Here is a 20,448-nt window from a genome sequence, read left to right on the forward strand (position 1 = left end):
GCGGGTAGCCATGGCTGGATAACGCAGGTAAAATTCTTAGTGTAGAGCCTGCCATATGGTGAGTGCTCAATAGAGGATAGATATAAAATGTTGACTGTGGATAATCCGAGAAGCGTGATGCATCTATATGAGCTACCGTTTCCTGATTAGAACTGTTCTGAGACTCCCCTTCGGATAAAAATCAAGGGCCTACCAGGGCCAACAGCCCCAGCCCCTGCCTGTAGACCCTAAATTCCATGAGGGCTGAGGACCACGTCTGTCTTTTACGAGTGCCTGGCGCGTGGTTGGTGCTAGAAAAACACGGTCTGTGTCTGTTGAATGAATGGATAGAGAGCTGGATGCTGGTCATGATAACCACACAGATAATGATGCTAACGATCAGGTAGGCGAATGGCCAGCATGTGCCGAGCCCTCAAGTGCGTGCTTTGTGTTCTTCGTGTCAAGTGGCCACTTCCACACAGCTCGGAGCAGATATGCGTGTGATGAGAAAGTGAGCCATCCAGTGGGTCAGCTTGTCTGGCTATTGAATCCAGAACCACACAGGCTCTGGGCTGTTACTTGATGCTGTGTGGAGGTTAGGCCAAGCCCCCATCAGATCCAGGACACGGACAGGTGCCTCGCCCTAAGGAAAGAATGAGGGGTGGGAAGGCATCGAGGTTGGCAGCTGCCTGCCCAGTGGCATCCACCTCCTGAGAACTAGGTTTTGTGCTCGGAGCTTGAGTGGCCAAGGCTAGGTGGGTGGAAGAGGTGGGGTGACTCAGAGATACCGCTTCTGTTTCCGTAAGGACGACTCCCCCCTCTCGGAGGGAATGTCAGTGTTGAAGGGGCTCGATGGGTTGGAAGGGCAGGGCAAACTGGCTGGCCGTGTGTTTCGTAGTCCAGCGTGTTCTAGAACTGTCCCATGAGGAGACCCGTCTGTCCAAGAGGGGAGGGGACCAACTTTAACCAGGACCTGAGAAGAGCTGGTCGTTCGGGTCTAGCTGCTGACGCATGTTATAAGCGTGCTCACCAAAGAGGCCAACAGTGCTGGGGAGGGATCTGAAGGTAGGCAGTGCAGGGGGAAGAGGGAGTCCTTCCAGCAGAGAGCCTGCTCCTTCCCTGCCGCTGGGTGTTGTGGGACATCATCCCTGACACGCTTTCTCTTCAGCGCAGACCTCTCCTCCCTGCTTGGGCGCTGTGGCCGCTTATCACCAGCAGCAGGAACAGCAGGCCAGTTCTGTTTCTGGCCGCTGCATCAGCTGGGGTTACGACAGCCTTTACTTTGAGTACCAGCCTCTTCTGACTGACGCCATATTTGACTGACGCCATATTCCTGGGAATCTAGGGCCTCCCCGACCCCCACCCAAGAAAATCTTGTTTAAAATTATGTTCTACTTACGTGATGTGTCTTTTGACTTCGACTGACTATCCTGATGCCTGCTGTTAACCCCTTTAGACGTTCAGGCCCATGATAATAACAGCTAACATTTATGAAGCATATTACTACGCACTGTGCTGAAACGTTTCTATGGCAGCCCAATGATGTCAGCACTCTTTGTTGGCCTCCATTTTACAGATGGAGCTGTGGAGGCACCCAGAGGTCATGTGAGGGACCCAGGGCTACACATCCAGCGAGTGGGGGGCGGGGGCCAGGAACTGAACCCACATAGAGCGACTCTCAGACCTGCTTGCTTCAGCCCCAAGCTAGGCAGCGTGCCCCGCCCGAGTGAGCCGTGATCACCGTGAGCTTTCTATTTAAGGCAAACAGCTCAGCTCTTGGCCTCTTGAGTCAGTCTTGTTCAGTCGATTGGGTCTGCAGTGGGGCTGGCTGACTCTGGGCCTCTCCGGATTCTTCTAGCACTCACAGATCTGCGTCACACAATCTGGCACTCCATGCAGCAGGACCGTACTGCCATCTCGAGTCATTTCCAAATATGCACATCTTTTCTTCCCTCCAGATTGCAAGATGCTAAGGAAAAGGGCCCATGGTTGATTTTTCTCCAGTTTCCCCACAGCACTTGGCATGTTATTGGGAACTTGGAAGTGGTTTAATGCCCTTTAGCCTGACTAGAGGACAGAGTAGCCTGCCTGGTAAGTAGCAGACTTCTGGAAATGGAGGAAGCTTGCATTGGGCTGTTATTAAAGCCCTTATCTGTAAAGGAGAGGAGAACATCATCTATAGACTCTTAGAACCAGACTTTTGGGAGAGTTGTCAGGGACATGGCATTCTTATGCATTTTATATTGGCCTCTTTATATTGAGTGGTTTATTTTGTTATTTTTTTTAATGTTTATTTATTTTTTGAGAGAGAGAGAGAACATGAGTGGGGAGGGGCACAGAGATACGGGGACAGAAGATCCAAAGCAGGCTCTGTGCTGAGAGCAGAGAGCCTGATGTGGGGCCCAAACTCACGGACGTTGAGATCGTGACCTGGGCCGGAGTCGGACGCTTAACCGACTGAGCCCCCCAGGCACCCCTATATTGGGTGTTTTGTGCTGTGTAATTCCTGAGATGACTGCTATTCTCAGGAATCTGTTCAAAAGACAGAACCAAATGAGCTCTGACATTGGACCTGGTTTGCTTGGCAGGGCTGTGGGGTCTGATCTGCCCGGTTGTTTCTGCTTTGCTGCTGTTGGTCGATTAGCCCACATGCTTGTTTGAGAAGGAGCGAGGGCTGCCCGACGAGCCGGGGAGAGGTAGCTGGTGCGGCCGTGGAGGGAAGGGACAGTACGTGCTTCAGTTTGTTTTGGTTTTTTTTTCTTCCCCCTCCTATTTTGGTCAAAGAATGCTCAGGCATTCTTTTCAGCTTGCCTCACCCTTGGCTCACCTTAGATGAGGAGAGGAAAGGAGCTAAATTATAGCCATCTGGGGGTACCCTGCCCTTCCGGACGGATGCCACAGCGGTTACCTTCCATTAGAAAGGGTTTTATTGGTTATTCTTGGATCCGACCTCTGTTGTGGATTGTCTTTGGATGAGGAATGCATACTTACTGCCTGTCACGTATACCTCGGTGGCAGGGGCAAAAATGGAGGCCAGTGCCAGGCTGAACAGCCCGTGGTGAGTGGGTGACCTAACCCTCTGGCGGCTGTCCCCGGGCACATTTTTAAGACTCGTAGGTCCCTTGCATTCCTTCCTCCTGCTACCCAAGAGGGCATGAAGGGGGCCAGGGCACCATGGGCAAATATATTCCACCGAGATGTGCAGCCAGCAACCTTACAAAAAAGAGAACGTCACGGGGCGCCTGGGTGGCTCAGTCGGGTAAGCGTCCGACTTCGGCTCAGGTCACGATCTCGCGGTCCGTGGGTTCAAGCCCTGCATCGGGCTCTGTGCTGACAGCTCGGAGCCTGGAGCCCGCTTCGGATTCTGGGTCGCCCTCGCTCTCTGCCCCTCCCCCGCCCTCTCTCTCTCTCTCTCTCAAAAATAAATAAACGTTAAAAAAAATTCTAAATAAAAAAAAAAGAGAATGTCACATCAAAGTGGCACTTAATGTTGGGTGCAGACATTCCAAGGGAACATGTCGGGAAAGGCTACCTCCATGACAGAGCCAAGGGGGTAGGCCCACCTGGTGCTCTGACACAACTTCTTTCACAGATGACATCTCTCTGGGCTTCTTGTGTGCACACTGGATGCCGCTGCCACCGCTGGAAAGACCGAACGGGGGACCCAGCAAAGAGCGAGCGTGCTTGTTGTCGTGGCAACCCTGGCCTAGTCCTCAGACAGCGTCCCGTGGGGCTTCTCAGGTGAGGGCCTAGCAACTGGCTCTGCTCAGAGGAGCCCCCCTGCAGAAGAGCACGTTGTCACCAGGCACATGCCTCAGAGGAAGGAGGGGGCTGGTGGCACCGAGCTGTGCGAGCCCAGGAGGGAAGGCAAGAGGAAAGGGGGGGGCGGGGGGAGGCGGGCAGGAAGCAGACATGTTCTTGCTGATTTCTGCAGCCCAGGCTGATTCCCTCACCATCCGAGACCAACGAGTGTGTGGAGGGGCGGATGCTGAAAGCACTTGAAATATTTTAGGGCCGATATCCCCAACCGGATGTGACGCTGGCCCCGCTTCGACACTGGTGCATGCTGGGTGGGCATCAGCTCTGCTGAGAATAACGGACAACCTTGGCGTCTATCAGTCTGTGTGGGCGGCCCTCCCGAGAGACCGCAGACTGGGGGTGGTGCTTAAACGGCAGAGTTTGTGCGCTCACGGCTCTGGAGGCTGGAAGTCCAAGGTCAAGGTGTCGGCAGGGCTGGTTTCTCCTGAGGCTTCTCCCTTCTTGGCTTGTAAACGGCCAGGTTCTCCCTGTGCCCTCCCGGGGTCTTCCCTCCGTGTGTGTCTGTGTCCTAATCTCTTTCTCTTACAAGGACACCAGTCATAGTGGGTTAGGGCCCCAGTGACTTCCTTTACCTTAATTACCTCTTTAAAAGAACCTTCTCAGGGCGCCTGGGTGGCTCAGTCGGTTAAGCGTCCGACTTCAGCTCGGGTCACGATCTCGTGGTCCGTGGGTTCAAGCCCCACGTCAGGCTCTGGGCTGATGGCTCGGAGCCCGGAGCCTGTTTCCGATTCTGTGTCTCCCTCTCTCTCTGCCCCTCCCCCGTTCATGCTCTGTCTCTCTCTGTCTCAAATAAAACGTTAAAAAAAATTTTTTTAAAAGAACCTTCTCTCCAGGGGCGCCTGGGTGGCTCAGTCGGTTGAGCGTCTGACTTCAGCTCAGGTCATGATCTCGCGGTTCATGAGTTCGAGCCCCGCATCGGGCTCTGTGCTGACAGCTCAGAGCCCGCTTTGGCTTCTCTGTCTCCCTCTCTCTCTCTGCCCCTCCCCCACTCATGCTCTCTCAAAAATAATAAACATAAAACGATATATATATAAAGACCTTATCTCCAAATATGATCACATTCTGAGGTCCTGGGCTTAGCAACACAAAACATGAATTTTGGGGGATACGATCTAGCCCATAACACTTGGGCACTGATGGTAATGGTCAGGGTGGCCTTACTCTCTATTGGAATGGCTTTTGACACTTTGTGAGCACCATGTCCTCTGCAGCAGCTCTAAAGTGGCGATTGGTATTTCCCTCATCTCACGGACAAGGAAATGGAGGCACAGGGAACGGAAGGTCTTTGACTCCAACAGCTAGAACACTGAGACTGGTCAGCCTGACTCCGAAGCCGTGTTCAGGGTCCACGCAGAGGCAAAGGCCTCCCCCACTTTTCTCACTGGAGGTGATGTCACCGGATAGGTTGGGGAAAGGCCTAGTCCCAGCTCATCAAAGAGAAGGAGATACTGGGGTACTCTTTTATGCTCATGCCTAGTGCCCCTCACAGTCTGCGACAACAGGCCTTCCCCTGTGGGAAGGAGATCGTCCAGGCGATACTGTATCATTGCGTGTGAGCAGGCCGCGAGTCATGACCACATGCGGACGGCCAGCTGATGTCTGTGTGGGTCCTCTCTGGGTAATAGAGGAGGCAGGCCCTACAGCCCTGGGTTTGATCCGGTCAGGGCTGGAGCCTGCTGTTTTCACAGCTGTTTTCTCTGATCCAAGGTCTTACTTTGCCTGGAGCCTTCCTTCTGCTGGCCCCTTCTTCCCTTCCCTCCTTCCCTCCCTCCCTCCCTCCCTTCCCTCCCTCCCTCCCTCCCTCCCTCCTTCCCTCCCTTCTTCCCTTCCTTCCTTCCTTCTTTCCCTCCTTCCCTTCCTCCCCTTCCTCCCTTCCTTCCTTCCCTCCTTCCTTCCTTCCTCCCTTCCTCCCTCCCTCCCTCCCTCCCTCCCTCCCCTCTCCTCCCCTCCCCTCCCCTTTCCTTCCTTCCTTCCTCCCTCCCTCCCTTCTTCCTTCCTTCCCTCCCTCCCTCTCTTCCTCCCTCCCTTCTTCCTTCCCTCCCTCCCTCCTCTCCTCCCTTCCTTCCCTCCCTCCCTCCCTCCTTCCCTCCTTCCCTTCCTTCCTTCCTTCCTTCCCTTCCTTCCCTTCCTTCCCTTCCTTCCCTTCCTTCCCTTCCTTCCTTCCTTCCTTCCCTTCCTTCCCTCCTTCCCTTCCTTCCTTCCTTCCTTCCTTCCTTCCCTCCCCTCCCCTCCCCTTTCCTTCCTTCCTCCCTCCCTCCCTCCCTTCCTTCCTTCTCTCCCTTCCTCCCTCCCTTCTTCCTTCCTTCCTTCCTTCCTTCCTTCCTTCCTTCCTTCCTTCCCTCCATCCCTCTTTCCTCCCTCCCTCCCTCCTCTCCTCCCTTCCTTCCCTTTCCTTCCTTCCTTCCTTCCTTCCTTCCTTCCTTCCTTCCTTCCTTCCTTCTTTCCCTCTTTCCTTCTGCCAGTGCTGTGAGACAGTGACAGCAAGCTTACAGGACTGCAGACACACTCAGCTATTTGTAGGGCCCTGGGCTCTTCCTGTGGGAGAGCTCAAGGCTTCCCCAGGCGGTGATGTAGGAGGTCCCGGTCACTTTGAAAGCATTGCCCACTGTCTCCTGGCACTTAAACTGCTCTGCTGTGTGAATAATTACTTGGCCTTAGTTCCCTGAGGCAGAGGGTGGGAGTGGCGTTTGGGGTAGGCAAGGCTTTGGTTCTTTCTCCTATGCTCTCCTTCTTCCTTCTTTCTCTTCTTTGATCCCAAGTGCCCAGACCTCCACTGGCCTGTCCAGGGAGTCCCCTGACACTAATTCTGAGCTTCCCAATTGGTTCCCACTTTTCTCCTGCCAGCATGTTAGGTGACTCCCATCCTTCTTCCCACACTTCATTGTTGCCTTCTGGATTCACCGGGTGCTAGGTAGACGTTCCCTTCTTTTTTTTTTTAAACTTTTTTTAATGTTTATTTATTTTTGAGAGAGACAGAGACAGAGTGTGAGTGGGTTAGGGGCAGAGAGAGAGGGAGACACAGAAGCAGAAGCAGGCTCCAGGCTCCGAGCTGTCAGCACAGAGCCCGACGCGGGGCTCGAACTCACGAGCTGTGAGATCATGACCTGAGGCAAAGTCGGAGGCTCAACCGACTGAGCCACTCAGGTGCCCCGATGTTCCCTTCTTCAGAGGTCAGAAAATCTGTCCGGACACGGGGTGAGCCAGCCGCACTGTGACAGCCCGGGCCCTGGGCTCCCAGGACAGAGTTCTCTTATCTCAGCTGAAGGCACCTCTCCAGAGTGCCAAGGAAAACACCATCAAATCACTTAGGGTTTGGGGCTTTATATCCCTGTGTTATCTGCCTTTCTGATATCCCTTACCTCAGTTGGCCTTGGACGTTCGCCCCGCCTTCAGAATCCTGCCAGGCTGGAAATCTGTATTATCTTGGAAAGTCAGCAGATGCTGCTTCATTCTGCTTCTTTTCTGTCTGTTGACTTAAATGATGAAATCCTCTTTATTAAAGATAGTGCGGGGTGTGCTCCCGTCTTCCTCCCCGTGTGTGTGTGTCAAGAGATAACTGGGTTACAGTCACCTAACTTCCTGATCGATTCTTGACAGGTGGTGGGATTTCAAGTTTCATTTCCCTTTTCAGATTTTTCTGCATTTCTTAATTAAAAAAAAAAAAAAAAAAGAAAAGAAAGGAACATGGATCCTTTTCTTCCAAGAACCATAAAGTCATTCCAAAATAAATGAATATGTAAGGGAGCAAATGTATCAGCCCCTCTGTTCCCTTTCCAGAGCTGTCTTAGCCAGGTGAGTGTGGGGTACCGCTGGCCAGGAAAGCGTTGAGGGGCAGAGGGCCCGGGGACTGTGCTGACAGCAGATTGTCTCCTGTTTATTAAACCTCTTGTTTGCTCGTGGCTGGATTTTATTTCAACCCACTGGCCTACTTTCTTTCGGGTCCTAAGTCGTTCACCTGAGCTCCCTTACACGGCTGCTTTATCTTTCCTCCCTGTCAGGTCATGTGGTGGGGGGGGGGGGGGGCAGGTGGGGAGGTCTTCATAGGCGAGTATAAATTTTTACCAGAATAACAGCCACCAGTAGAAAAAGCACTTTCTCCTCACCATTAATGCTGCTTTGTGTTTGTTTTTTTAAGGCAAAATGTGCCCTTTATCAAACTTCCACTTTAAACCGCAGGGAGGAACAAGGGGGAGCTTTTGCCTCACTGTCCAAGATAAGGTACTTGCTACATTGTGCAGAAAATTTAATTAGGCAAAGCGACACAATTGGAACTGGGTCCTGCCCTGAGCGGGAAAGGAAATTAACCTCTGCCTACCACAGCTGGGCCCAAGGTCGCGTTCAATTGTGTTCTGATCAGGCGGCTATTTCCGGAGCTAGAGAGAGAATGTGTCGGTTCATAAACACTCTCCACATGGGGGACAAACGCCACTTTGAAGGGCTCTTGGCCACTCTCTTCTGCAGTGGTCGGTAGGGAAGGGCGCATTTCTCACATACCTTTGCCAGATGGCGGTTTTCCTGGGAGCAAAGCCAAGCATTCCCATCCTTTGGGAGGTGACCCAGGAAGAGATACTCTGCAAACTGTCCAACTGTCGCTCTTTGGTTGGGCAATCTTGGCGAGTCCGTTGGGCGCATGTGACGAGGGAGGCAGTTGGGGCTGGAGTCGCCCTATTTATTTCCTCACTGTCGACGTTAGACAGAGGGTTTGTGTTTGCACTCCTCTCCTGATGAAATGGAGTGACTCAGGAAAAACCATCTGACTAAATAAACCCTGTTGTGATAGCTGCTCCCCGAGCCCCATCTCATCTTAATTTCCCCTAAAGTTTGCTACATAGAACTTCATAGCTTCGCAGAAGGTGTTTATACAAAACCCGGTCTCTGCGTCCAAGAAGGTTTTGATTCCAAGATAAGCCCTTTGGACTTGGCCGTCTTGGACCATTTTTTCAGCCGTCGTAACCGAACGGTTCAAAGGCATTCCCAAGGGACATGACAGAGGGCTTTGTTTTTCATGTGATCTTTATCCCAAGTGTCTAAGTTGATCTGGTCAAGAGGTCCTGCTCTGTATCCAGCCATGGAGGAGGAGACATCATATAGCAAAAGGAGGCGGTGAGGAAGACGGCACTCTGCAGCCCGGGAGCACATAGAGCAGTTGGGGATGTGAGGTTGTTCATCAGCCGGAGGCTGGCTCTCCACAATGAAAGCCACATCGTAGGTGTATTAGTCAAGGTTCTCCAGAGAAGCAGAGCCAGAGCCAATAGGAGAGATAGAGATAGAGAGGGGGCAGAGAGAAAGAGAGAGAGAAAGAGTGGGAGGTGTCACAGATGCTGTAATTACACAATCCCTTGTCTCTCTCCCACTGACCGTGGGCAAGCCTGCGTCTTCTTACACATCACCACCTCTAGCACGGGTCCTGGTGAATTACAGGGATAGCACAGACCCCTGGCTACCCCTCCCCTCCCCCTAATCAGTTCTTGTCTCCCTCTCTAGGAGCGGAACCGTTAGCTTTTAGCCGGACCCATGGTTGCCGGGAAGAAAAGAATTGGGTCACATGGTTAGGGAGGCTGAGAAGTCCCAAGATCTGCAGTCAGCAGGGTGGAAGCCCAGTAGAGCGAATGGCACAGTTCCAGTCCAAGTGGGAAAGCCTGGGGACCAGGAGAGCCAGTGGTGTGAGTTCTAGTCCAAAGCTGGCATGTTTGAGACCCGAAAAAGAGCCAATATTTCAGTTCAAGTCCAAAGGCAGGGAAAGACTTAGTCCTTTTGTTTTTATTTTTATTTTTTTAATTTTTTTTAACGTTTTATTTATTTTTGAGACAGGGAGAGACAGAGCATGAACGGGGGAGGGTCAGAGAGAGAGGGAGACACAGAATCTGAAACAGGCTCCAGGCTCTGAGCTGTCAGCCCAGAGCCTGACGCGGGGCTCAAACTCACGGACCGCGAGATCATGACCTGAGCTGAAGTCGGCCGCTCAACCGACTGAGCCACCCAGGCGCCCCAGTCCTTTTGTTTTTAATTCAGGTCTTCAACTGATTATATGAGGCCCACCCTCACCGGGGAACACTATCTGCTTTACTCAGTCTACCAATTCAGATGTTGATCTCATCCAGAAGCACTCTCCCAGATCCACCCAGAGTAATGTTGGAGTAGATGTCTGGGTACTCTGTGGTGCATTCAGGTTGACCTACAAAATAACCATCACAGTGGAATTATTATTTCTCGTATGGGTGTTCTCCTTTCTCCTCTTCAACAAATAAGTCCTCAGCATACAATTTCAGCTACTGTAACCCGGATCCGAAATAATTATTTCTGCCCCACATGACAGCCCCTCTGAAAGCCATCTGGCAGCTCCATGTTTTCTAGGATCCAGGGGTCTCTGTCTTGTTGCTCTGCTATCCCTAGGGTGTTGTCCTCGCCAACGTGGCCTAACGCGGGATCCACACAGCAAGATGGGAAATGTTGAATGGCACCATGGGAAATCTACACATCACACTTCTACTCATACCCTATTGGCTGGGACCTAGTCATATGGCTATACTTAACAGCAAAGGATACTGGGAAATGTAGTTTTATTCTTGCCCACCGCGTGCAGAGCTAACAACAAATGGTTCTGTCACTGCATCCTTGGGGGTGGGGAGGGACAGCTCAGGGTCTCCACTACTCTTATGATTTGCCACTAGGCACTGGAAATAAAGTGATGCTTACGATGCAGTCCTGCCAGTGGTCAGTGGGAGATAGATAAAGTACTCATTACCACGTTATGTAATTAATGGGTAAACACAGTCAACCAAGCTGGAACAGGACTGTCAAAGAAGGCTGTCCAGTGACTTACAACAGTAAATCATTTTAAAGGACAGCTGTATTAGACCCAGTGGGTGGAGAGCCATTTCCCTAAATCCCAGTTTCAGCTGGACCTATATTCTCTTTTCTTTGGCAGTCAAACTGAATTCAGAAATTGAGGTTCAGATCTTTGTATTTAGGTCAAGTAAGGAGACCCAAAATTTCATGGAAGCATGAATTAAAAACAAGTAGGATTGGGGCATCCGGGTGGCTCAGTTGGTTAAGTGTCTGACTTCGGCTCAGGTCATGATCCCACGGTTCGTGGGTTCAAGCTCCACATCGGGCTCTGTGCTGACAGCTCAGAGCCCGGAGCCTGCTTCGGATTCTGTGTCTCCCTCTCTCTCTGCCCCTTCCCCACTCATGCTCTGTCTCTTTCTCTCTCTCTCTCAAAAATAAAATAAAAACATAAAAAATAATAATAAATTAAAAAAACATTAAAAAACAATAATAAAAACTAAATAAATACGCATTGGAAAAAAAAGTAGCATTCCTTCCCTTTTCTGTCTCTCTTCTTTCTTCCTTCCCCTCTCATCCATTTAGTCTAGGATTAAGGGGTTCTATGGCCCTGGCAGGAATGCAGGTATCCTTTCTGAGCCTTGTTCCCCTTTATGTGTGGAGCCCTTATAGTCTTGGACAAGAGATCCTTCAGAGGGTTTCAGGATGAGGGCTGGGGGCAGGACTGGAGGTACAGGGAGCTGTTATGTAACATGGTAAACAAACAACCATTGGGCGTTTCATTTTCCATTAGCCAGAGAGGCATTTTATTTCCACTAGAAACGGGAGCAGACGTGAAAGCAATTAGTGTTAGTGGGTTTACGGTGACATCCCTGGAGCCAGCAAAATCCTGGAGCCAGATGTCTGTGCTTTACTGGTTCCTTGTTCAGAGAACATTCGTGAGTTTTTTCCACCCCTGCCCATCCCACCTCCTGCCAAAAAGGCCCAAAATATCACAGTTGGGAGAACATAATATTCCTTGAATAGCAGGAGCAGAAGGCCTGTTCTTGGGAGCTCGAGAAGGCTGCCTCAGAAGCTGGAGAGGCGAAGTCAGGAAGGGCAGGAAACATCCCCGCACCGGCAACTCCCTGGCCTGGGGACCTTGAGAACCATTGATGAGTTGGGGCCAGGACTTGAGGCAGCGATAAATATTAGGGATGGTGGTCTATCAACCCCACCTTCATTTCCGTTCTGTTTACTTCTTTTTCGACCTGCCCTACCTCACCCCCGGCACGCATGGCATACAAAGGATAGAAGTGGAAACAACAGCAGAAATAGAAGCCCTGGATATCCTCCCCTCCCCCTCTGCCCTGGAATAACGTGGTCTCAGTTTCGCTCGTCGTAAGCGTCGACGTGACCATGGCCGCCACCAGGACCACCGAAGCCCCAGAATCTGCCACTTCAGTACTTTGCAACGTAGATATTCTCTTCCTGCAGAAGACCCTCCTCCCCTTAAGGTCTTAATACTGCATGATTTATTGTTGGTTGTATCTCTCTGCCCAGTTCGGGAGCCCAGGGGCTACACGGAGCTATTGAGCCCTTGAAATGTAGCCATTCCAAACCGAGATGTAAGTAAGTATAAAACACACGCCAGATTTCAAAGACGTAGGTGGGAAGAAGGTAAAGCATCTCAAACTTTTATACTGATTACATGCTGATAATATGCTGGATGCAGTAGACTACAAAAGGTGTTATCAAAATCCATGGTTTCTTCTTACATTTTTCATGTGGCTGCTAGAAACTTCAAAATCACACATGTGGCTTGCATTTCTTGTTACGTTTCTACTGGGGCAACGCTGGTCTATGTTATCCTTTCAACTAGTTTAGAACTTCATATTGTACATTAATAAAGATATCTAAACGCATATTCAGGGGCACCTGGGCGACTCAGTCTGTTGGACGTCCGACTCTCGATTTCGGCTCAGGTCAAGATCTCAGGGTCTTGGGATCAAGCCCTCCGTTGGGCTCCGTGTTGGGTGTGGATCCTGCTTGATATTCTGTCTCTCCCTTTCCCTCTGCCCCTCCCCTGTGTGCACACGCTCTCATGCGCTCTCTCTCTTAAAAAAATTGTTTTAATAAAAAAAAAACTTTCAAAATAAGTAAATCAAATAAAATTAAATAAAAATAAAAAGACTTTTAAAAGAAGAGAGGCTCTTCACACTTTGTAGGAAGAAGGTTGGTTAACGAACAGAGATGTGCTAGCGTTTGACACAGAGTTGAGAAATGTAATCCCCTTCAGGAACCAGGTAATGATACAAATAAGTGGGGTGGGCTCGAGGTTAGATGATAGGGAATGGTGGAGCGTGTGGTTCACTGAGGTGAAGTAACCCATGTAAAAGCATCTACATTTAAAAATTTTTAAAACACCGGTGCTCCACAAGCAACGTCTTCAGGTGGAATTCAACCCAGAGGATTCCTGCGTGCCACTCTTGGGACCTTTAAAATTTTTTTCTTAAATGTTAATTTATTTTTGAGAGAGAGAGAGACAGTGTGTGAGCGGGGCAGGAGCAGAGAGAGAGAGGGAGACCCAGAATCCGAAGCAGGCTCCAGGCTCTGAGCTGTCCGCACAGAGCCCGACGCGGGGCTCGAACTCACGAAACCGTGAGATCAGGACCTGAGCCGAAGTCGGACACTTAACCGACTGAGCCACCCAAGTGTCCCTTGGGGCCTTTAAAACTCGAAAGCTGCTCTGTGCTACAGATCTCCTGAAAACGACCTCTTGCAGACAATTCAAACCGAGCTTTGTAAATTGGAAGTTCTTTTTTTAAATCTTGAAATGACATGATTTTAACCCTGGCACCCAAGTCCACTCATAGCTTTACTCTGTAGCTTACATGTTCTTGTACTGAGAACGTGCCCAGCAGTTAGCTGGCGTTGAGTTCATATTCTGGGAGCTGTCGGGAGAGCGGTGCCTGGTATAGTTCTTCTAACAGCGCCGTGATGATGATCGTATCTTTGTTCCCTTTGAGGCTCAGGGAAATCAGGCCACCCACTTGGCCACAGCAAGAAAATGGCAGAAATGAGGTTCAAGCCCACGTATTTCAGATGCTACTGTCAAAATCTGCCATTGCAAGGTCTCAAGGTTTGACCCCTGTGTTTCCTTCTGAAAGTTTTATATTTTTAGCTCCTACGTTTAGGTCTTTGATCCATTTCGAGTTAATTTGTGCATAGGGTATAAGCTAAACACCCAGCTTCTTTGCATGTGGATATATGGTGGTCTCAGGATTACTTGAAAAAACGATTCTTTCCCCATTGAATGACCTTAAGCATCCCTGTTGAGAATCAATTAACCATACATGTGCAGGTTTATTTCTGAATTCCCAGTTCTGTGCCGTTGATCGATTTGCCCATGGTTATGCCATTACCACAGCATCTTGATTACTATAGCCTTGTAGTAAGTTTGACATCGTGAATTACAAGTCTTCCAGCTTTGTTCTTGTTGAAGAATGTTTCTACTGTTCGGGGAGCCTGGGTGGCTCAGTCAGTTGAGCGTCTGACTCTTCATTTCGGCTCAGGTCATGATCCTAGGGTTGTGGGATAGAGCCCATGTCAGCCTCCACGCATGGCATGGAGATTCTCTCTCTGTCTTCCTCTACCCCTCCTCTGCTCACACACACACACTCTCTCTCTCTAAGATAAAAAAATAAATTATTAAGATTGTTTTTACTGTTCTGGGTGCCTTACCATATGAATTTTAGGATCAGCTGGCCAATCTCTACAAAACAGGTAGCTGGGATTTCGGTCAAAATTATATTGAATCCGTAGATCAATTTGGGCAGCGTTCCATCTTAACAATATGAAGCCTTCTGCCGCAAGGACCCAGGAAGTCCTTCCATTGCTTATATCTTTGCTAATTTCTTTCAACAGTGTTGCTTAGTTTTCAGAGTGCAAGTTTTGCACTTCTGAAGTTTATTTCAAAGCACTTCATCCTTCTCGGCCTTGTTCTAAATGAACTGTTTTCCTACTTCCGTTTTCAGATTGTTAATGTTTCTGTGAAATTTCAAACAGTGTCAGAACATCCAGAGTACTGACATTCCACCTGTAAATACCTAACGTAGCATCTGTTGATTTCTTTCTTTCCTTTTTTCTTCCTTTCCTTCTTCCTTTCTCTTTCCTTCCTTCCTCCCTTTGCTTTCTTTCTTGCCTTTCTAACTAGCCACCAAGTCACCCTGGGACCCATAACCATTAACAAAATTCCCTGCTTTTACCTACCACACAGTTCACATTCAGGTTTCTTTGATTGTAGAATGCCATCTCACGGTTAGCTTTCTCAAATCAGGGTCCAACCAAGTCTTCCCCTTGTATCTGAAGTCATATCGGCCAACTCTCCTTTATTTTCTAACAGCCTTCTTTTCCCTTTTTTTTTTTTTATGCCCTGAAGATTCAAATTTATATGATTAAGGCACAGTGAGTCTCTAACCTCATTCGAGGCTAACCTCTGGAGTCAGACAATCCTCATTAAACGGTTCCCTCTTTCACATAAAGAAATTTGAAACCTGAAATTATTTTCTTCAGCAGCACGACCGCTGGTCTGCACAAGTGCACGATGCTGGGGTTGGCTCTCCAGACACCTGTTAAGGAGAATTAATCCTTGCTGAAGATATTGGACAGAACACCATTGTTGTCTGTCCGCGTCCCCAATACTTGAGCATCAATGACTAATTGTTATAAGGACTGACAAACAGGGCTCTCTCTCATCTCACTTTATTTAATAGGGTGGAGAGCTGGATTCCCTTGGCCCCGCAGAAGAGGGGGGCTCTGTTTCTCTCTGAGGGCCTCGCATGCTCCCACATCTCCTTGGCCTCCAGTCCCCAGACGTGGTTTTCCTTCTGTTCTTCCGAGATCCCTCCCCTTCCCTTCATTTAAAATGTTGGTCTGGAAGCAAGATACAAGTCTGCAATTCGGGTCAAAGCGCTTCCAAGTGGAAAAATCCCTGAAGTGTGTTACATGGCATAAGACTAAAAACATCCCACTTCTGTGGGTTTTTTCCACTGACACGACTCCATTCTGACAAAATGCATGTTCTTTTGATCACCATATGCTTGCCGATTGTTCGTAATTTATATTGTTCAGGCGGAGGAGGGCTTTCGAAATATTTCCCCATCCAGTATGGCCGGGCACCAACCTACCATACAAAAGCCACCGTGGAGCTAAGAGTAGGGTCTTGGTCTGGTAGCTGCCAAGCCACCAAACTGCTGGACCATGAGGAGGTGGGGAGGGGTCCCGGGTGATGAGGAGATACTTGGGACTCTCAGGCCAACAACTACTTGCCGACTGATAAATCCGTGTTTAATTTTTTTTTTTTTTTTCCTACCTCCACTGTGAGTGTTGTGTGCTAGTCGAATGTCGACCCAGGCATTGTGTCTGTTTCAGTGTCATAGTTTGTACGGTGTCCTCTCTGGGGCATCGCCTTCCGTGAAGTCTTTGCTCTCTTTAATGTGTCCGAAGGCTGGAGGTCTTCTACCCTCCTTTAAAAAACAAAGAAGTCAGTGTTGCCACGGTTTCCTTTGGGATGAAAGTCTGTTTCTTAGCGAGAGTGGGAACAACTGTGGGAAGCATTTTAGGAGAAGGGAAAATGATGCGTTGGCCTTCCCCAAATGGAACGTGCCATCAAAGACATCAGACACCTCTCCGTCTCCCCGTTTCCCTCCCACCCGCCCTCCTCCCTCTCCCCTCCCTTTCCCCTCCCTCTTCCCCCTCCCTCTCTCCCTCCATCTCTTCTCTCCACCACCCTACTCCCCCTTCTGTCTCTCAATTGTTTCTATTTATTGAGGTGTCGTTTACCTGTAACAAAATGCACTCGTTTTCATTGTATAAGTGGATGAGCTTTAATAAATATATCTATCACTTAACACCACCCCAGTCTGAAAATATGAAACATTCCCACGATTCCAAAAGGTTTCCCGTGTGACCTTGTGGTCCCTACTCCACCCTCCCAGCCCAGGCACCTACCGATGTGCTTTCTGTCACGATAGCTTGCTTTCGTCTGTTTTACGGTTGCCTATAACTAGAATCACATAGGATGTACCCCTTTGCATACGGCTTCTTTCACTCAGGGTAATATTTTTTGAGATCTCTCCGTATTGTTGCATGTCTGACTGGTTTGTTTCTTTTTATTGTCAAATAGCCTATTTTGGGGGTGTAGCGTAATTTGTTTATCCACTCAGCTGCTCAGGGACATTGTGTTGTCTCCAGTTTGGAGCTAACTGTATATATATAAAAAAAAAAGTCGCTGTGAACATTCACATTCAGGTCTTCTGTGTAGACATAGGTTTTCATTTCCCTTCAGTTACGTTTCTAGGAGTGGAATTTCTGGGCTCTAGGGTAGATACGTGTTTCACGTTATTAAAAATAATGCCCGTTGTCCAAAGCGTTTGTCCAGCTGTCTGTTTTGAGCGCCCAGCATTACCGTTAAGTTGCTCACACTTTCCGCTGGGAGAACCAGGAGAGAACGAGCAGAGCTGACTGGTGTCTGTGGCATCTTCGTCAACAGAGAGGCTTCCCAAAACGACCCTGAGCCCCAGAATGCCCCTCTCTGGTTCCCGTTCTGGGGCACTGTGCTTGATGACGGCCACCGGCTGGCCTGAGCCCTGACTGGTGGGGTAGACAAGTTGCCATTGAAGAGCCGGCATCCTGAGCGGGCGGTTCATTGCCCAGTAGGGCCGTGTTCTGCCTCCAGGCTTTGGGATCCTGAATTACTTCCTTTCTGAGCGCAGGGAAGCCCATTAGTCAAAACTGGTATGAGTTCTTATTTCTGTTGCACAGATGAGGAAACAGGCCTAGAGACATGACTGACCTAATATGTATATGTGTAAAATACATGTATGTGTATAGGTATTGTTATATAACATTATATAACATAATACTATATAACATATAGTATATGTATTACATATTATATGTTATATATTGCACATGTTATATAGTATATATTATGTAACTATATATGAACATATATATTAACAATATATAACATATATTCCGTAACTAACATGATACAGCTAACTGCTGGCCACCCCAGGAGTCAGACACAGCTGGGAAGGCTCCAGTGTTTGGCACTTTTCCCTAAACCAGGCTTCTCGGACTTTCTTCTGACACGTTTGTTAAGGACAACGAAAAGGGAATGCGTACTTTGGGAGACAGAGGGAGTATCTAGGGACATGGTCTGTAGTAGGAAATCTCTTCTTTTAAAAGTTCATGCAGACTTTGTATTCAGTTCCAGATATGTCTGTGTTCATTTTTTTAAATGTTTTTTTAATGTTTATTTATTTTTTAGACAGAGACAGAGCATGAATGGGGGAGGGGCAGAGAGAGAGGGAGACACAGAATCCAAAGCAGGCTTCAGGCTCTGAGCCATCAGTACAGAGCCCGATGCGGGGCTTAAACCCACGAACTGTGAGATCGTGACCTGAGCTGATGTCAGACGCTTAACCAACTGAGCCACCCAGGTGCCCCATGTCTGTGTTCATTTTAATGTAAAATATGATTAATATGAAAATGTTTGTCTCCCCCCCCCCCATAATCAAGTCAAAGGACACTTCAAGGAGATGCCATACGGGCCAGGAGACAACACCACTGTCTTTTCTTAACTCGTATGACTGAGTTGGTATTTGGCCATGTATATTCCCTGTTCCCCACAGCTCTTTTGTTTTGTGTTGGCTGCTGCTTTTTTTTTTTTTTTTTTTTTTACTGTTTATTTATTTTTGAGAGAGAATGTGAGCAGGGGAGGGGCAGAGAGAGACAGAGACAGAGGATCTGACCTGAAGCAGGCTCTGTGCTGATGGCAGGTAGCCTGAGGTGGGGCTTGAACTCATGCAGGGCTTGAACTCCTAAACCATGAGATCGTGAGATCATGATCTGAGCTGAAGTCGGATACTTAACTGACCGAGCCACCCAGGTGGCCCTTGTGCTGGCTTCTACCATAGAAGTAGCTGCAGGCGAATGTTTGCCCTGCCAGCTGGTCACAGGGTCCCCAGGTCTCCCCCGTGGTCCACCTCTGGGTCTCATGATATAGCGCTGGCTCCCACCCTTTTGGGATATGTCAGCACCTGCCCCTGAGATGATACAGGGTCTGGGAGTGACAGCAGAAGTGAGAAGCTATGCAGTGAAGGTACGGATAAATTCTCACAGCATGTGGCTGTCCTCAGGTGGAGAGGGAGGGGCCTGAAGGCTGACATCCCTTTCCCTTTGTAGTCTGGCCTCTGTGGGGCCCAAGGTCCCCAGTCACTGCTGTGGACTCCGGAAGTGACAATCACGAGTGCCTTGGTCCTTCCATGAGCACCTGTTTCCAGCTGAGCCTCTCCGTGGCTCATAAGGCGTGGGTCCTCTGTGAGTCACTGCATACTGTGGTCACTGCCACCCAAGAGCCTGTGCATCTCCCTGGCAGAGGTCCTCCCTGCGTATCCCTCCCTCTGACAGGAAGCATCTTCTGGCATGTGAGTTTCTTATGGCTGCTGAAACAAATTATCACAGACTTGGTGGCTTAAGGCAACACAGACTTATTCTCTGAGCAGTTCTGGAGGTGAGAAGTCTGAATTCAAGGTGCTGACAGGCCTGCGTTCCTTCTGGAAGCTTCAGGGGAGAATCCACTTACCTTTCCAGCTTCTAGAAGCTGCCTTGCTTGTATTCCCCGGTGACTACTTTCTCACATCACTCCAACCTCTCTTGCATCCCCTCCCACTCATTCGAATCTCCTGCCTCCTTCTTATGAGGACCCTGTGATGACATCAGACTGGCCTGGATAATCCAGGATAATCTCCCCATTTCAAGATCCTTAACTCAATCACATCTGCAAAGTCCCTCTTGCCATCGTATGAGGGAACATTCACGGATTCTGGGGATTAGGATGTTGACATTCAGCCTCCCACACCAGGGGACCCGGAATCTTCGGCACGAGCTCCTGGGAAAGGCCGCCTGTCCTGTGGGTGACTGCTGCTGGTCCAGCTCTCAGACCCTCAGTGTGGCACTCCCTTTGAGAGGTGCCTCTGAAAGCAGGTGGGTGCTCAGACCTGAGTTCAAATCCTCACCCGGTGGTTGGCGCTATGACCTCTCGCAGGTTGAATATACCAGCCTTGTTTTCCTCATCTGTAAAAAGGACACAGTAATCTAACTTTGCAGGGAAAATGAAGATAAAGCGTCTAGCACCGTGCCTGGCGAACAGTAGGTGCTCAATGAATCATGCCTATGATCCCTTGGAGAATTTCTGGTGAGCTCCATGGAACTGGGACTGACTCTGTTCCTCAGCTTAGTTTTCATGTTGTGTAGCCTCCCGGATACCTGTATGTACTATGTGACTATGAGTACTAACTGCACGTCTAAATGCTGCTCCCCGGGCTCCCAAATTCGAGAGCCTCCTTCTGCAAGTTTAGAAAAGGCAGTAGGTAGGGAAAAAGTAGGATTACATTCTTGCACTCCCTTCTGTCTGCCCCTACTCACCCCAGGCTCGGTGGCTGCCATGTTCCTCCCAAGATCAGGTCTCCCCAGAATGAACGAACCCCAAGCTGGACCTGGAATTGCCCTGGGCCCCCGGGAGCCAGGATAACGCAAGCCTCAGTGGGACCTCCCCAGGGAAGGTCCCCAGATTTCCTTGTTCTTGGCCAGGAACTGACTCGAGTGGGGTTGGGGGTAGCGGTATTTATGCCAGGGAGGTTTCTTTGGGGGAAGGGCAAAGACCGGGGAACTCATCAAGCCTCCCCCTGTGGTGGCTTCTGGGCTCCTGATCTCCCATTTGTAAGTGAGTGCTGGCAGCTGGTCACTTTACGTAAGTTAACTTTAGTTGCTCCTCGGGATATCGCTGTCCACATTTGCCTGGTGAGGAAGCTCCAG

At 49.5% G+C, this 20,448-nt stretch overlaps 1 protein-coding gene across 2 annotated transcripts in view; it reads left to right on the forward strand.

The window, feature by feature from the left end:
* The window catches only part of GFOD1 (glucose-fructose oxidoreductase domain containing 1), a 113,337-nt gene that overhangs the window by 66,315 nt on the left and 26,574 nt on the right, over positions 1–20,448 (forward strand). Inside the window, exon 1 of one of the 2 annotated variants that reach the window (XM_042937878.1) lies at positions 3,649–3,720. The exons of the other annotated variant lie outside the window; for it this stretch is intronic. The gene's annotated coding sequence lies outside the window, so the exon portion shown is untranslated. Of the gene's footprint in view, positions 1–3,648; positions 3,721–20,448 lie in introns of those variants that run through there. 2 annotated transcript variants of the gene reach the window in all.

The sequence above is a fragment of the Panthera leo genome, chromosome B2 (genome assembly GCF_018350215.1).
Source record: "Panthera leo isolate Ple1 chromosome B2, P.leo_Ple1_pat1.1, whole genome shotgun sequence".
NCBI lineage: Eukaryota > Metazoa > Chordata > Mammalia > Carnivora > Felidae > Panthera > Panthera leo.